The 17875-nt window shown below is 39.7% G+C and overlaps 1 pseudogene; it reads right to left on the bottom strand.

Moving 5' to 3' along the window:
• Window positions 1-3972: 3972 nt before the first annotated feature.
• LOC112318583 (enhancer of rudimentary homolog pseudogene) lies at window positions 3973-4303 on the bottom strand (annotated as a pseudogene).
• Window positions 4304-17875: the final 13572 nt, after the last annotated feature.

Genomic DNA, 17875 nt, shown 5'->3' with positions numbered 1-17875 from the left:
ACCTGGGGCTTAGCTTAGCTATGTGGTCTTGGACAAGCCATTTAAACTCTCTGGGCCTCAGGGTGTTACCTGTAAAATACAAGGGCTAAGGGACAGGGTGACCTCTCCAGTGCTGATTCCTGTGAGGCTTGGGGGAAAGGCTACTAGATCCCCCTGTGGGTGTGTGTATCACAGGAAAAGAGGGGAGATGAAGGCATTCGTCCCTGCCTGGGATTCAGGGATTCTGCTGTCTCTCCTTATCTCGGAAACCTGTGTTTGTGATTAGTGGTAAACTTGTCCATTTTCCTGTGCTATTTCTTCTACTTGATAAGGAGGTATAGCAAGACATGCATCCATCATTGCTTAATATATTTGGTATGATCTCAAAGTTATATAGGTGAAAATTTGGCAATAATAATATGATGAGGCTTAATGACTATAAAAAGTCCATACATGTCATCTAATGAAAACCCAGCTATAACATCTCCCTCAAGCAGGGAAATGCTGAATTTGAATGGCATATAACTTTTGACTTCCCAAAACTTCACTACTAATAGCCTACTATTGACAGAAAACCTTGCTGATAATATAAAATGTCGATTAACACATATTTTGTATGTTATATGTATTATAAACTATATTCTTACAATAAAGGAAGCTAGAGAAAATAAATGTTACAAAGAGTATCATAAGGAATAGAAAATACGGTGATAGTACTATATATATTTATTGAAAAATTGTCTGTTTCTAAGTGGACCCAATAAGTTCAAACTCCTGTTGTTCAAGGGTCACCGTATTACAAAGACTTGTGATGGACCCTGCTTCCAGGGGTCTACCTGAGAGACCTACGTATCTATTCTTTCTTGTCCCTTGTTAGCTTTAAGGTGTTCGGAAGGTCTTTAATATTTCTGACCTACACCCATTCTATTGTAATTTAAGCTATTTAAGATGATCCCTCACTCAACACTGGTTAACCCCAAGAGCACCCCCTTTTGGCCTAGTTATCTTCATGTTCCCTTTTGTAAGGGACAGGTTATCTTGGTTTCTCCAACAATTGGTTTGGAAACCTGCTCAGCTGCGTCTGTCGCTCAGGTCTTCAACTCCTTTGAAGTAAATCCTTCGTCACTTTGTCATCAACCAAATATTGAAACAGGTGAAACCTGCCACTGGTAATGTGACCCACTGTGGAAAGAAAGTGACTCAGTCCTGGCAGCTCAAGTTAGGTGGCGAGAGGTGACCATAGGAGTCCAAATGCCTTCTTGTGACCTTTGCAGCAAAGGGCCTTTGAATGGCCTCATTCCTGAAGATTGTAACATTCCGGTGTCATGAGTGTGACTGCTTCAGCACAACTGGACGGACCCCTTCGCAGTCTCTGCGCACAAACCCTTCTGCCCGAGTTGGCTCTGACAGGGGTTGCATGACGTGCAGACATAGAACTCAGTGCTGGAGCCGTGAGAGTTTCAAGTGAGGCCAATGAAGAAAGAAGTTTGTTATAAAGCACTCCTACTTATTACCTGCTCTTATACAACTTTGCTTATCTGTTAACAGGCACGCACATGTTGCTCACTGCATGTCAAAAAATACACAATTCTCTCAGCCTCACTTCCCTTTCCTCCCAGTCTCAGAGCCACTGCCGCGTCAGGGTAACCCAACCTCCGAAACTCTCGGGATCTGTCCAGGTAGCCAGTCTCGCCTGCCCAACTGTCCAGTGTGAGCGCTCACATTTATGTAAGGAAGGATAATCTAGTGGGAAAACACCCTACTGTACTAAAAGAAGGCATGAGTTCTAAGCCCAGTGTCACAAGTTAATAGTTATGAGGCTGTCTCATTTGGACAAGTCATTTCGTCTCCTGAGTACCTCCAGTTTCAACTTTGTAGATAAAGATAAAATGCCAGTGACATGCTTATATAGAGGGATGCCATGAAAATGAATAAACCAATGCTTTACAACTCAAGAACTCCTTTGAAGTAAATCCTACATAGTCAGTAAATTGAGGTTATTGTTACAGTGATGTAAGTGGATGGAAATGCTTAGCACGTCTTAACTACATAAACACAGGGAAGTGGAAGAGATGTGTTTTTGTGTTAAAAAGAATAAATGGCCAACATCCTCCCTGCTATTTTTCTTATTTTTCAGGGTGTGTGTGCATTACTGTTTCTTAATTACCCAACTCCCTTTTGTGAAGTGTTTGCTAAAAACAGTAAGTTTAGACTGTTGAAAAATCATATCCTTTTGTTTGATGTTTTAAAATATTTAGGTATTTTGACCTAAATGCTAAAGAACAAAGTCAATTGTTCAACTAAAAATGCAGAATGTAAATATTTAGCTTCGGTATTCGGAGTATCTCATTTCACAATCGCAGTACTTCCTTGCAAATATTTGAGAAAGAGTTATAATATAAAACTCTTTGAAAAGTGTGGGAAATTAGGATGAAATAAAAACCTGACCATAGACTTCCTTCCGCACTCTTGAGAGAGATCTATATAAGTTTCTCTTATATTGGATGTGGAGTTCATTACTTTTTATGTGACTTCATACTACTTATTTTTAGAAAATATTTAATTGCATTTTAATGTAGATGTGGCTTACAGTGAATTAAGTGAAATGCAATTCTTGGACAATAAAAAAATATGCTTTCCATTTCATTCCTCTTTGAATTCACTTATTCCCAGGTTGTGAATATGAATTTAAACTTTATAATTTTGTTTATTAGTTGTTCACTTTCTTGTTTGAGCTTTTGATCATTTATCAAAAGCCCTTTCTGTTATGGTCAATATTCAATGACCTAATAATATGTGCCAGCCAACATACTAAGTGCATTTAGAGGTTAGAAAGGCATGAATTCTCACTTAGGCATATTTTTTTTTATATTTGACAAAACAATATGTTTTAAAGCACATGTTGAACAAGGAGAGACATGAATATGCCTTCGTATGGTAATAAATGTGTGTCTATAGCTCCGGTTCTTGACCGTGTTGGGAAGGCCACCAAAGACAGCGGCAGTGACGATAGCTTACACTCATAGGACCCTGTCATGGGCACTTGGTGCCAATTACAAGTGTTTTCCCTGAATAAAGTAGTTTAATCCTCATGATAACCATTTATGTTCTCATTTTAGAGAAGAGGAAAGTGAGGCTGGGGGCCTGAGCGAAAGTAATGTTATAAAAAGTTACTGAGTTTGTTAAATACTAGACCTAGAAGAACAATATTATAAATGTCAAAGTGCTTTTGTGAAAATTAAAATAGAAAAGTCATGGGTGTATCTCAATAACCATTAAATAAAACGACTACCGAATAATTGTTTTTGGAACTGTACTAAATGCATTTAAAAAGTGGCTTCTGAGGGCGAATTTGAATCTGCCACCTACCAGCTGTGTGACCTTGGGCGAGTTGTTTCACTTTTCTGTGCTTCGATTTTTTTCATTTGTAAATCGGGGAGAGTGATTATGAGGATTAAATGAAAGAGTGACTGTAACTGATTTAGCATGTTTCTGGCTCATGACAGGCATTTAACAAATATCGACCGCTATTTTCATAATGACTTAACTGTCACTGCATTTTCACTCTTCCCCGTGAGAGAGGGGAGGGCGGGTAAGATAGCAAATTAAATTAAGATGAAAAATTGTTTTAAAATGTAACTAAAAAACATTTATTTATTTTGCACTAAGACTTAATTTAGGATATAACTAAACTGTGGCGCCACCCTCCACCCCAACCTGAAGACGGGTCAGTATGGTGAATGTTATAAAGCAGATACGAATATTAGCTGACAAAGACAAACCCTTCAAAATCATCATAACAATGTTTAAGTAAAACAATGAAAAGAAAAAAAGGGGAGTGATGGGAGTTTCAGACTGAACAAGATTCTCACGTTTCATCAAACACATTCAACCCTGGTTAGAGTGTACCGAAATGGAAACGGGGTTCCTGCAGTGGAAAACTTCCACTACAGATGGCTGACACACCCGTGTTCCAAGCCCACCTCCAACCCCCTAATGCTGCCAGCATGACCATTTCCCGGCCTGTTGGGTCTGCCGACGAAGGGGCGTGTAGATCTTCTCTTTATAATCCAGTTTTTGTTATAGGGCTGGGATGCCTGGGTATCAGCTCGGTAAACAAGGCAGCTGACGTCTGCCAGTCATCAATACAATCAAACCACTGGCTGATACCGTATTGATAGAGGGCTGTTGGGATTCATTCTCTCAGATGTTCTCCATACATTTTACAAATGCCTTCCACGCACTCACTCACTGACTCATAGTCAGAATAAGTTCTGCCTTCTGGCCTCTTGATTGGCTATACCAGTAAAACGGTGTGAGACATCGCGCCGAACTCTCGCTGCAGCCGCTGCCAGCACCACCACCTCACACGACCTTAGCCACAACCAAATTAAATTTTTGATTAAAGCAAAGTCAACAGCTTGAACTTCATGCAACTGAAATATATTTTATGAATTTAATAAATTTCCTACTGTATATCATACAAATTATCATAGTGCTCAAGTTATAAAATTCCAAAAAGCAATTTTTTTTGTGGAAGAATAGAACCAGTTGTAGAATAACTAATTCTTTGCAGTTCAGTTTGTATTTAGCGAGTGTCTGCGGTGTGTTGAGCACAGTGCCTGGCACTATGAGGGTAAGGCAGGGGGCTCACAAAAAGGAGCTCATGTACGGCTCCTCCACCCCGAAGCATACAGTCCTATGGGTGAGGCAAGTCATACACAGAAGGAAGACTAAATAGCAAAACCTGACAGGATGTGAAAGGAGATGTGTTCTTTGCTTTAGACTGAAACAAAGGCATGGGCTTTGAATTTAGATTTGTTTCACATCTCAGTTCTGCACTTACTAGCTGTGTGAACGTATCAACGTATTTAACCTTCCCGATGCTCAGTTTCCATGTCTATAAAATATGCATAATTCTTACTCAACCTAAGTAGGTAACTATGGGGTTCCAGTGAGTAATGGATTTGATAGTGCCTGAAGACTATAAAGAATTTGGCCTGGCAGGTGTGGCTCAGTTGGTTGGAATATTGGCCCGTATACCAAAAGGCTGGGGGTTCAATTCCCAGTCAGGGCCTATACCTAGGTTGTGGGTTCGATCCCCATTTGGGACATGTATAAACAATTGATGTTTCTCTCTCTCCCTTCCTCTTTAACATTAATAAACATTAAAAAAAAAGACTATAAAGAATTTTGTGAGTACAGGGATTTTGCAGCAGTATCTGTTTTTTTTTAATTAATTAATTTATTTTTATTCAGTTACAATTGTCTGCATTTTCTTCCCTTCCCTCCACCCGACCCCAGCCAGTCCCAGCAGTATCTGTTTTTAAAGGTCCTATCCTTGGCTAGCCACCCCACTTCCCGCCTGAAAAACGTGTAGCCTAAATGGTATACAGAGCAAGCCTTTCTTTGTGTAGTATTTTTTTTTCTCTCACTAAACACTTCTGGGTTCTTGGTAATTCTTTTGTAAACCACTTCCTTTTGTTGAAATCTTGAACTAGTTTTGATGTAGAAACTGGCTGTTAGGGCAATGGTGAGTGAGCCAGTTTATTAAAATCATCCTCTGATCTTTGGAGAATGGTGGTCTCTTCTGGTTCTTGGTCTTAGATTGCAACTCCCAGTTGTAGAAACTCATCCTTGAATACTTCGAATTGACCACATCTTGATGTTCTGTAATTCTAGCTTGCAAAATAAGCTCTCCTAAATATATCATCTGATGACTACTCCAGCTTGCTATGCTTTCAATTTCTCACATCTTGGGTTATTTGAAGACGTTTATATTTACCTAATCCCCCAAGTAGCCCCAAGGGAAAGCAGGCTGCCTCGGGCTCCATGCATGCTGTCTGCACTCACTGGCCAGAAGGGGCAAGATTCACTTCCCTTTGTTTTTCACAAAAGTCACCAACATTTTTGACTCAGCCACACATCCCTTTCTTTGTTATACTCTTATTTGAATTGTTGCTACATTGATACCCCAATAATGAGTTAGTTTTATTTCACTCTATGTTCTTTTTTCCCCCTACTCAATGGAAAGTCTAATAACTTGCCTTTTTTTTTAATCCCTTACAAAGAGCAAAACCTACTATCAACTCATCTTCAGTTTTTACAACTGTACATTTAATACAATTGGTATCATTTCACATGGCTGGGGGATTGGAGGAGGAAAGAAAGGAGTTATTATGAAACTGTAGTATATGTTTAAAAACAAAGTTATACCTTTTATCTTTTTTCCTATCCTTTAAAGTAATAATACATTTTGTACTTCAGAGCTAAATGTATCTTCCTCTCCTGAAATCTTGGATATAAACCCTGCTCCTTACTTTTCTTTTCCAGGACACTTTGCAGCCAAAGCCAAGGTTGGATTGGCCAGCAAAGGTTAGGAAGCCTTTGTTGTTGAAGGAAGATCTTGATGGAAGGATTAAAGCTTTAACTGTGCTGTTATGTCTGATCCATCCCCTCTTATTTTTTTTTCCCCCTCTTCTGATTTTTAACGCTCTTCAAACACCTTCTCCCCTGGCCTGGTGGGATCTAGAATTCCAACATGGTGCCCTTTGACCCCCCATGCCCTCCCCTGTCCTACTGTCAGCCTTGGGTGAAGTTGTTCGGAGCTGGAGGGCTCTGTGTGAGCAGTCAGACAGCTCTGAGCACCGTGTTTTGGTGTGTTTGCACAAGCATCCTGTTGCAGAGTCTGGGAAGTGAGTCTGGTAACTGCCTGAGCTGAAACTTCCTCTTAACTCTCTACATCAAAGGGAAGTTACCTGACGTAGATGCCAACTTTGAGGACTAAGGACAAAACACTGTGCTTTAAGGAGTACCCATGAATAGGGAAAGGGTATCTTAACTCTGCTTCACCAGCTGCACCTGGTTACACAATTTAGCTTCAGTTTCCTCTTTATATGACAAGGCAATGCTATCTCCCTTGTGTAATTGTTATGAGAAGGGCAATGGGATCATTTAACTGAAGGGTCAGGTGCTTGAGTGGCACTCACTAAGTGGTAGCCATTTTTCTTACGCAGAACATACTCTGTTTTGTATATGTACATGTTGTACATTTTACCTCCTGAAGTTTGTTTTTTGAGTTGCAGTTATGTGACTCATATTTGTAGATAGCCCCTATACTCTGAGTAGGTGTTTATCTCCATCATCCTCAGTGCAGTAGAAGCCCCTGGAGGGAGGAGGGCTCGGCGGGCTCATCATTGTGCGCAGTAGAGAGGTGCAGAGAGTAGGGCCCGAGAGCTCAGGCTGGAGCTATGCTGCTGAGTTTGAGTGCTGCTGCTCCGTTACTAACTTTGTGATCGTGGATAAATTACTCTGCCTCTCTGGGCTCTAAGTTTCCTCATCTGTAGGCTAGTGATCACAGTGTATACTGCCTCAGAGAAAGGTTGTAAGAATTAAGAGAAAAAAATTCACAAATATATGTAAAAGGCTTAGGACAGAACCTGGCTCAGGGTTTGATTTTATTATTTACAAAACACATCAGGCTGCCCACTGCATTGTGAATGCTCCCCAAATGCAAGCTGGCCTATGAGCAGGCCGTAGAGACACCCCTCCCTCCAAGGGGACCCCCAACAAAAGTGCAAACTACACATGCTGACGAGAGATAAAGAGTACTAAGTAGCATTTAGGTTCCTGTTTATGGGGGAGCACTCTTGGAGGTGCGACAGCATGCAGAGTCTCTCTCCACACAGTGCGCCTCCAAGCATTTCCTACAGACGTGCTCAGTATTTTAGCCACGACTGTCACCGGCACACAGGCATTGGGACATGCTGCAGGTTCAGCCAGGCCACATGGTCTCTCCTGCCAGAAAAGTTCTGTTTCTCCTACGCTCGTCCTTCACTTGGTGAATTCCTACTCACCCTGTTAGTCTCAGCCAAAATGGAACTTCTTCCAGAAAGTTTTCACTGGACCCTCTATGACCCCCCTAGTTGGCACCCCAGGGTTCCTGCCACATCCATTTTTGGCAGTTCCGTGGAGACAGGACTGTGTCCAATGTGTTTAATGCTATATCTGTAACTCCTGACCTCTGGCATAACAGATTCTAAAAATACGTTTCACAAAGGATACATGGAACACTAGAAAGTGCTATGGGACATAAGCAGTTTCCAAGAGTTGATATCCTGGCACTCATTAAGGTCACGGTGCTGGCGGGGGTAGGGGAGGGGGAGGGGGAATACATGAGGACCTAGCTTTAATGGGAACATACTCACTTTTACAAGTATAAGAAAAAAAAATAGGCACACCCATAATGCCTCATTTAGAAAATAGTCCTGTTATAGTAGTGTTAACCCAAAACCTCAGTGTTCATTCAGTCTAGGGTGGAATTTGGGGATAGAGTGGGACTGATTATATATCGTACATTTTTTTCCTCAAAGCTATCTTATAATACCTGTTTCTCACCTATTAATTGATGGTCTGGTGTCTAAAGGAAACAAGCCCAGTAAAGCTATCCTGGCGTATTTTTAGAAATACTTAAGTAAACTCTAACAACTCCTTGAGAATTATGGTAACGTCCAGGATGTTTCATATCTTCCCAGGCATATGATATATTACTGCCTGCTGGGCATAGTGTCTTCTAAGGAATTCTGCAGACCAAGTTCCAGGCCACAACTGGAGACTTGTTATAAAACAGTCATCAGCCAGGTTGAAACAGCGTGAAAAATATTTGAAAGTTTGCTAAGAGCGTTGTTCATAGATCCACACCCCAGAGTTCTTCTCCTTTGCATTCTGGAGTTGCTTTGCAAGAGGCCACCCCCTCACAGTATGCCTGCCACCTGACAGGGACATCACGTCAAGTGGAGTGGTCTACCTGGATGCTTTCTACCTTTGGAAGAAAATTTAAAAGGAGGGGGGGAAAGAGAGTCTTTCTTGATCATTGACTCTGGGTTCATAAAATTTTTTATACCTAGACGAATTTACATCTTGCAGATCAAATGTGAGCTGCAGTACAAAAAAGCCATGAGTATCCAGTGTGAAACATACCCGGCCCCTGGAGCCCCTGGGAGGCCTTCCGTAAGTGTATACAGCTGTATCATTTTAATGAATGACATGAAATTTTGTCCTTACTAATGAAATCCCTGATTCTTGTTTTTCTTTCTTAACTAGAGGAAACTAGAAAAGGGAAGACTATTTCTGCTCTGGGATGAGATTTATTTTTGGCTTATTTGTTGATGTTGGGTCATGTTACAAGCTCCAGTGGGAAGAGGAAGGTCCTGCAGTCCCCAGGCCCAGGCTTTCCACCTGCTTCTGCTCTGACCAGACACATGCGCTGGCTCAGGCCCCTGACTTTCTTGGGCGGTTTCCTCATCTGGAAAGCAGGGTAACATGTCTACATATCTTTCTCACATTGTTGATGTCAGCGTCCAGCATATACTGGGCAACAGGAATTTTAAAATCTGAACTTAATTTGCTTTTTCTACATTCATATTTGTAGAAAGAAAACTGGGCTTGAGTCATAAAACCTGTCTTGGTCCTGCTGCTACCTGGTTTTGAGCAAGTTAACTCAGAAACTAAACCTTAGCCCCAAAGGATTTGGGGGGATGGTCCTGTCCAGTCCCTTGATTCACGAATGATGAAAGAGGTCCAGAAAAATGAAGGGCTTTGCCGAAGGCCATGCAGCAAGCTAGTGATTGGGCATTGACTATAAACCAGGAATTGGGGTGCTGGCCGCACACATTGGCAGCCATGCTGTCTTGCCTTTGGGGAAGACCTATGTAGATGTGTTATGATATAATCATCTTTTTGCAGTGTCACCTAATTTGACATCCTGAGTGTCCATAAAAGCTGCTCTAGATCAAAGGAGAAAAATGACAACCATGACTATGTGACCAAGAGAGAGTTATAGAACCGAGAACCTTAGGGTTCAGATATAGGCCAGAAAATTGATGCTCTGACAAGCGAGTATCAGCAAGGACTCACATCAACACACAGGGCCGGGGCTCCTGATTCTCCATCTTTCCCCCACATCACAGCACCATGTATTACATGTTGTTGGAAACCTCTGCGGTGGCTCGTACAGTGCTTTGTACCCCTTAGGGCTCTCTCGATACCTTGTAAATTATGTGAATGGTGAAAAACCACAAGCAGAGTTTTTTTTGTATAGAGTGTTGAGTGGCCTTTCCAAACTGAACATATTAATGTAATCAGCATCCTGATCCAGACACAGAACATAATCTTCACTCCAGAGCATCCTGCATGCCCCCGGCATGGGTTACCTCTGTCTCACTTCTAACAGCATAGATTTTGCTTTCTTCTGTTTTTGCACTTTAGCTATAAATGGAATAAAATAGTACATCCTTGTTTGTGTCTTGATTATTTTGGGGAATGTTTTGATGTTGGCTTAGAGTCACAAGAAGAAGGATTTCAAATTGGGGGCACCCTAAGTGGAGGAAAAAAGTCTCTTGCAAACTGCAGTTTCATTTTTCATGAAAAGCTGGTGTCAGTGCAGCACTTGATTAGAAAGAGTGTGTAGGTGTAATTGAGTTGAAACATGTCCTTTATTGCCAAGATTTTTGTACCTTAAGTGACTCATTTTATATTAAATTGAAAATTTTACTTAGGCCAATTGATATAAATATTACAAAACTGAGAAAAGTGGAAAATGAAATGTGCTTAGCTTGAATTTACTCTTTAAAACAAATTTTTGGTTTTATGGTAAGAGAACATGAATTTTCTAAGTCACTAATCCAAATAAATAGAAAATCTTGAATAAAGGTTCCAGGTAATTCGGTTTTAGTTATCTTTATATTCCTACTCTCTAACTAAATGTCTGGCATGTAGTAGGTATTGAATAAATGATGACTGCTAGACTAAATGAATAAAGGAATGATTAAGTTAAACAAGATGAGAAACCAAGTGTCACCACTTTCTTTCTCTGGAGAGTATGCACCATCCAAGTGAGAAGCAACAGTTAGTGTCTTAACCTGTAGTCTAATGCATACATACGGTTTTGCATGCTGTCAATTTCAATACCGGAAAAAAGAAACCACTTTATTTTTAACAGGAAGAGATTGAATACAGAGGATTAGGCACTTACAAAAGAATTAAAAGTGTTGAAGAAGCAGGTTTTAGGTGGTTTCAAAGTCTTCCAGGAATGACCGCGAAACTTTGCAAAACTGACTCACCAGGGTGTTACTACCTTTGTGGCCAGCACGTGAACTCTGCCAGGATCAAGGACTTTTTGCTACTGCCATTGCTGCTGCAGGCTCTGGACACCAAGACCTCTGTAGAACGGGCCCTGAAATGTGATACCAAGGAGCCCTCACTTACTTCGATGTCTGGGTTCCACACAAGTTAAGCAGAAATATTTAAGAAGGGATAAAAAGATCTTTCTGCCTCCTCTCGTTTTTCTATATCTCTGTGTCTCATTGTGTATATCCACCTTTTAGAACCCAATTTGCCTCCAGAACCCTAGCTGCGAGGGAATCTGGGAGATGTAGTTTTGTCTCTGGAGCCTCTGCAATGAGAATTAATGGACACGGAGTGAGCAAACCCCATCCTAGCACTCAGTTATCTCGTCTCTAGGAGGGAGATGCTCTATTACATATCTCAAGGGGCTAGTGGGAGAATTAGATGAGAATTAATATATGTCTGGTGATAGTAAAAACTGAAAAAAAATAGTAGTCATTATAAAATCATCTAGTTACTTAAAATTTCACACCTGTTTGCTACATTCATTACTTTTCTCCAAAATGATTGGTTAGGGATTGATAAGCTTAATTAAGATGGCGTTTTCTATATAATATTGGGTTGGCCAAAAAGTTCAGTTTTAAAATACAAATAAAAGACACATTTTTCATTTTCACCAGTAATTTTATTAAACAACAAAATTTTGTGCCACTACTTTTTGCAATCTTTCAGGCAACTTCATAATTCCATCTTCCCAAAACTTTTCATCTTTTTGAGCAAAGTACTCTTTCAGGTGCCTTTTGCAGTCTTCCAAGGAATTGAAATCTTTTTCCATTAAGAAAGTTTTGTAAAGACTGAAATAAATGGAAGTCTGAAGGTGCAATATCTGGTGAATATGGCATATGAATCAGGATTTTCCAGCCAAACTGTAACAGTTTTTGCCTGGTCATCAAAGACACATGCGGTCTTGTGTCATCCTGATGGAAGATTATGCATTTTCTGTTGACTAACTCCAGACGCTTTTTTTCAAGTGCTGCTTTCAGTTGGTCTAATTGGGAGCAGTACTTGTTGCAATTAATCTTTTGGTTTTCTGGAAGGAGTCATAATAGAGGACTCCCTTCCAATCCCACCGTATACACAATATCACCTTCTTTGGATGAAGACTGGCCTTTGGTGTGGCTGGTGGTGGTTCATTTCGCTTGCCCCATGATCTCTTCCATTCCACATTTCTGCAAAGTATTCACTTTTCATTGCCCATCACAATTTCTTTTAAAAATGGAATACTTTCATTATGTTTAAGTAGAGAGTGGCACATGGAAATACAGTCAAGAAGGTTTTTTTCGCTTAACTTGTGTGGAACCCAGACATCAAAATGATTGACATAACCAAGCTGGTGCAAATGATTCTCAGTGCTTGATTTGGATATTTTGAGTATATTGGCTATCTACTGCATGTTATAACTTTGATTGCTTTCAATTAATGTCTCAATCTGATCACTATCAACTTCAACTGGTCTACCTGACCATGGAGTATCATCCAGAGAGAAACGTCCAACAGGAAACTTTGCAAACCACTTTTGACATTTTCGATCAGTCACAGCGCCTTCTCCAAACACTGCACAAATCTTTTTGTGTTTCAGTTGTGTTTTTACCTTTCTTGAGTAAGGAAAGCATAACATGCTGAAAATGTTGCTTATTTTCTTCCACCTTCAATATTAAACTGGCAACACAAAAATTCACCAATTTTGATAAGTTTTTTTATGCATGCTGATATGACAGCTGTCACAATACAATCTAACAAAACTGTTTTGAAGGAAGTTAAAGACAACTAAGTGCTACTAGAGCCATCTTATGGAAAAACCTGAATGAAATTTTTTGGCCAACCCAATAGTATATAAATTATCATATCTCTATCATTACAAAAGCTAGCGGCTACCTGGACAAAACTTTTCTTTAGTGAATGCTCCAGAAAGTGAGAACACTCCATGGTTTGACAATAGGGTGAGGCCTAAGGCAGGAGAAGGTGGTAGGAATCCAGTAATTTTTAGACCATCTTCAAGAGTCAGCATTCTGTATTGGAGCAGTAGGAATGGGTCTGTGGAAGGATTTTAGGTTGGGTGGAGGCATTGTCAGATTTGTTTTCAGGAAACTCTCTGGTAGAATGGAGAATGCATCAGAGGAGGGTGAGACGAGCAGTTAGAGGGCAGATGGAGTAATTGAGGTGAGCGATGACAGCAGGCTGGACATGGGAGCAGTGGCACTGGGAAGGGAGAGAAGCATTTTGGGAGGTGTCCTCAGTAGGACTCGGTGATTTCTACCCCCAGAATCCTCTCAGGCGAATTTTAGGTAATAGGATGAATTTATGTATTTCAGTTAAGATACGCATAATTCCATAGGTGCATTTGGGTACTTATTACTTGGTGTGAATTAAAAGCCTGATTCTGATTCATACAATTAAATAAGAGAAAAGGAAGATGATGTCATCTTCTGTTGGCTTACAATTATGAAGGAGGCAGGTATTCTATAAAAGTTTCTATGAACTGGGTCCAAAGTTATCCAACAGTTATTTAATGGCTGTGTGTAAAAGACTTTGAAAGCATAATTATGGGGCACTGTCACCTAATAGTGACCAACACGTCAGTTGTTTTCTGTTACCTGACCAGACATTTGGATGATTTAGACGTTTTACTCAGGTTGTCCTAATAAGATAACTTACACAGGGAGGCATTGCGTCATTGCATGGAGAATGGTCTAGGTTATATGCTGAAGACAAGCTCGCTATATTGGATTTCACTGATGTTTGGATCTTCAGTAAAGGGTAACAAAACTATAATAGCATTCTTACTGTTTCTTTTTAAACAGAGTAGATGATAAATATAAAGTGTGGTAGCCCTGTTTTAAAATCAGTAGTATCTGGAATAATTATAGGACATTGCAAAACTGCCAGAACAGATAGCAGGTCAAATGAAAAGAATCCATTCAGTTATCCAGCATGGGAAATGTCAGTGTTACTGGTATCATTACAGGGAAAAGGTCAGTCACTTCCCACTTCCTTAGGCTTGAGTGTTTTCTGGGCAGTGCAAAAGGATACTGGGAGAAAGTAGGCTGAGTTCACAGGGCAGAAGCTATCTACTTTTTTCTAAGCACCGGCTGGATTTTGTTCATTCACTATCTAACTGTGGAATATTAAAAGATACGAAGTCATTTAAACAACTCCAGGACTGTTTGCTTCCATTAAGAAAGCAGTTGTTGGCCCTGGCCTGTGTGCTTCAGTTTGTTGGAGTACTGTCCTGTGCACTGAGAGGCTGTGGATTTGATTCCTGGTGGGGGCATGTGCCTGGGTTGCAGGTTCCTTCCCCGGTCAGGGAGCATATGGGAGGCAACCAATCGATGTTCCTTTCTCACATCAATGTTTCTCTCCCCTCACCCCCTTCCTCTCTAAAAGTAATTAAAAAATGTCCTTGGGTGAGGATTAAAAAAACCCAGTTATTGGATTTGGTGACTATTAAGATGTTCCTAATTCTTTTACTTCTATTCTGATAACCTAAGAGTTCCATCCTCCTAATTCTTCTTGAATTTGGTGGAAGAAGTACAATTAAGAATAAGTGTGGCTTTCCGAATTAGTATCTTTGAACTGTTACGGTTTTAGAAATTGAATTCCTAAAGATGTCACATGTCAAAATTACTTTGATTTCTTTACTGAGTATTTACTGAATGCCTGCTATGTGCGGGGCTCTCCTGAGCAAAGTTTTTCAAGCACATGCATTAGTGAGGCCAAATTTTCCTGACTCCTCATAGTCCCCATGTCACAGATAGGGAAAATGACTGCTGCCCAGCCGGGAAAATGAGCCGCCCCGTGGTTACAGCAGGGGCCACCTGACCGCAGTCCCGTGAACAAGCCACATGAAGTATTAACCAACCTATTTCTTTTTCATTAGTCATGTCCGTGTCATGCTTACGGGATTTAGAATAATGGAAACTAGTATGGACCTAAAATGTTATTTTCGATAGGTATTCTTAATAGGTTTTACGCAGTCCCTAAAAAGACACACGTTTGATGAGTTTCTTTAAAAGAATACACAAAGAGACAGGAGATACAATAAAAAAAAAAAAAGCAAGCTAATTTCTAAAAATTTTAAATGTTTTATTTAAATAAAACATTTATTTAAATAAATAATAGTTTATTAAAATTTTAAGGAATCTGTTTCCCACTTTAAAATCAGCCAAAAAATTAAAAAGGGAAACAATCAGGAAAATTTAGAAATTTGATTCAGAGTTGCTTAGAAAGTATGCTGAAAAGCAGGCAACTTTCTTTTCCCTAACCTTGCTATTCACAACAAATATCCTTAAATTTCAGCCTTCTAGTTCAATTCATTTTTTCAGATTTATACTTTCTCCAGTTGCAAAGGAATACATGTTTATTCTCATTATGTTAAAAAACTCATGGAGTATTTAGAATAAGAAACATCAGATTATGCCCCTTCTCCCCATTCACATCTCTTTCTACCAATTCTATCCAGGAAGTACTCACTATTCATAGTTTAGTGGTTATCTCTGAATTCAAAAGTCATTCTATTTCTAAAATACTACTGATTTTTGAGATGAGAGTATTGTATAACCTCATCCCATTTTAGTGAGAAAGTCCCTGCAGATGGAGGAAAGAATAGAAATTAAAAATAAATTTATATTGGATTAAATAAAACCTCAGAACACTTGTTTCTGAAATTAGCTTTACAGTTTCTCATAGTCTATTAGGGATTGAATTGTGTCTCTCCCCCACCCACATTGCCCATTCTTAATGCTGAAGCCCAAACTCCCAATGTGACTGTATTTGCAGATAGAGCCTGAAAGGAGGTAATTAAGATGAAAGGAGGCCATATGGGTGGGGCTCCAAAATGATAGGATTAGCATTCTTTTAAGAAGAGACACCAAAGTGCTGTCTGTCTGCCTCTCCCTGCTCAAGCAAAATGAGTAGATTGCATGAACACACAGTGAGATGGCAGCTGCAAGTTAGCCAGGAAAAGAGAGGTCTCACCAGTACCCAACCTGCTGGGACCCTGTTCTTGGACTTCCAGCTTCCAAAACTGTAAGAAAAGAAACGTCTGTTGTTTAAGCCACTCTGTCTGGTACTTTATGGTGGCCTGTGCTAATACGTAGTTCGACATTGTTTCTCCCCCATGGCGGTGCATTCGGACAGAGCCTGCATGAGCCCTGACTTTCCCCCATGATCAGGTAGGATAAGTGATACTCGCTCGACACAGGAGCTAAGTGCAATCTAGTGGACTAGAGAGTGGATGGAAGGAGAAAGGAGAAGACTGGTCCTAGAGAAGAATACACCAAGATCGAGAGGCAAGTGTGAAGAAATAGACACTGTTAGGAAAGACGCATCTGAAGGTTTCCACCAAAGAGACTCTCCACTTTTTGAAGGACCATTGATGATGGCCAGAATCCTCTTTCTTTTCAACTTGTCATGGAAAAGACAGTGCATCGCTTCGGAATGAAATGGCCCCACTCAACTCCAATATCTTAATATGTTAAGAACAAAACAATATCTGCACCCATGTTGTCTGCTTGCTCAATCCTCAGGGTCATACTCCCCACAGGAAAAGAGCCTGGATGTCCCTCGAGGTCAAAACCAATAAAGACAGTTTCTGTGGAGCCCCTGCCTTGGCAAGGACGCAGTAGTGCGTACAGCAAAATGAGGTGCGTCTAGATAGCAGAACTGAAATGGGGAATCAGAAAAGTGGTCTGCCCTCTATTTTGTTATTCTTTTGAGTTATTCCCATTTATGAATATTTCAAAAAGGTATTTCCAGCAACAATTGAAATATCATTCCGTAGGTTAAAAAGTAGTGATGTGGAACAGAAATGACAACACAGGATGGTGTCTTGTTCAGGCATGCAGGAGCTCCAATTAATTTCCGGGAGTAACAAGTTTGCTTCTATTTTCTTTCTTAGAAGAAAAATGATCATTTTAATGAAGGTTATGAATACGTTAACATATAATGTTTTTGAACATCAGAAACACATATGATGTTCAAAAATATTTTATTTAAAAATATTTTATATTTTATTCAATTGTTATTTATAATGTAAGCTCATCTTTTGGTTTTCAGTAATTGCTAGTACTTTTTTGAAAAATATATTTTAGCTTTTTAAAAAGTTGAGTTTTTTCTGCTCTAGAATTTAATGTTTTATAATGTGTTTTTTTTCAGTTTTGTTAATGTTCTTTCACTTACTTTCATTTTCCTTTGGATGATTCTTCTGTTATTTCCTTCATATGAAGTTCAATGGATGTTTAATTTAATCCTTTTCTCATTTTTACTCCTGAAAACAATGAAACTATATTTCTAAAAAAAAACTAATAGAAAAAGTGTCTCATTAGGATAATGTTTTAACTCTTCTAAGTGTTTTTTTTAATCTACCTTCTCATTTGATTTTTAGATTATTCCCTGAAGTTGGAGTTTATAATTACTATTTATCTCCACATGTCAGATGAAGAAACCCAGAGCCCAGTAAGTTAATTAAATGATTTATTTAAAGTAGAATAGCTGATTAGTGACAAAGTAAATGTTACAACAAATTTCAAAATTAAAATACTGTAATAATAATGCAAAAGCCTACTTCACGAGGGCTGGTCAAAATTATAATGGATATACTTTTTGATCTAAAGGTGTTTTCATCCAGTTGCAAGCCTTCGCCATCCACATGCTAACAACTCCCACATTTCTCTGTGTCCTGACCTCTCCCCTGGGCTTCAGGCTCGTATGTCTA

The sequence above is a fragment of the Desmodus rotundus genome, chromosome 3 (assembly GCF_022682495.2).
Source record: "Desmodus rotundus isolate HL8 chromosome 3, HLdesRot8A.1, whole genome shotgun sequence".
Classification (NCBI taxonomy): domain Eukaryota; kingdom Metazoa; phylum Chordata; class Mammalia; order Chiroptera; family Phyllostomidae; genus Desmodus; species Desmodus rotundus.
The sequence above is the reverse complement of the archived record's forward strand: the minus strand, read 5'-3'. Positions and strand labels throughout refer to the sequence as shown.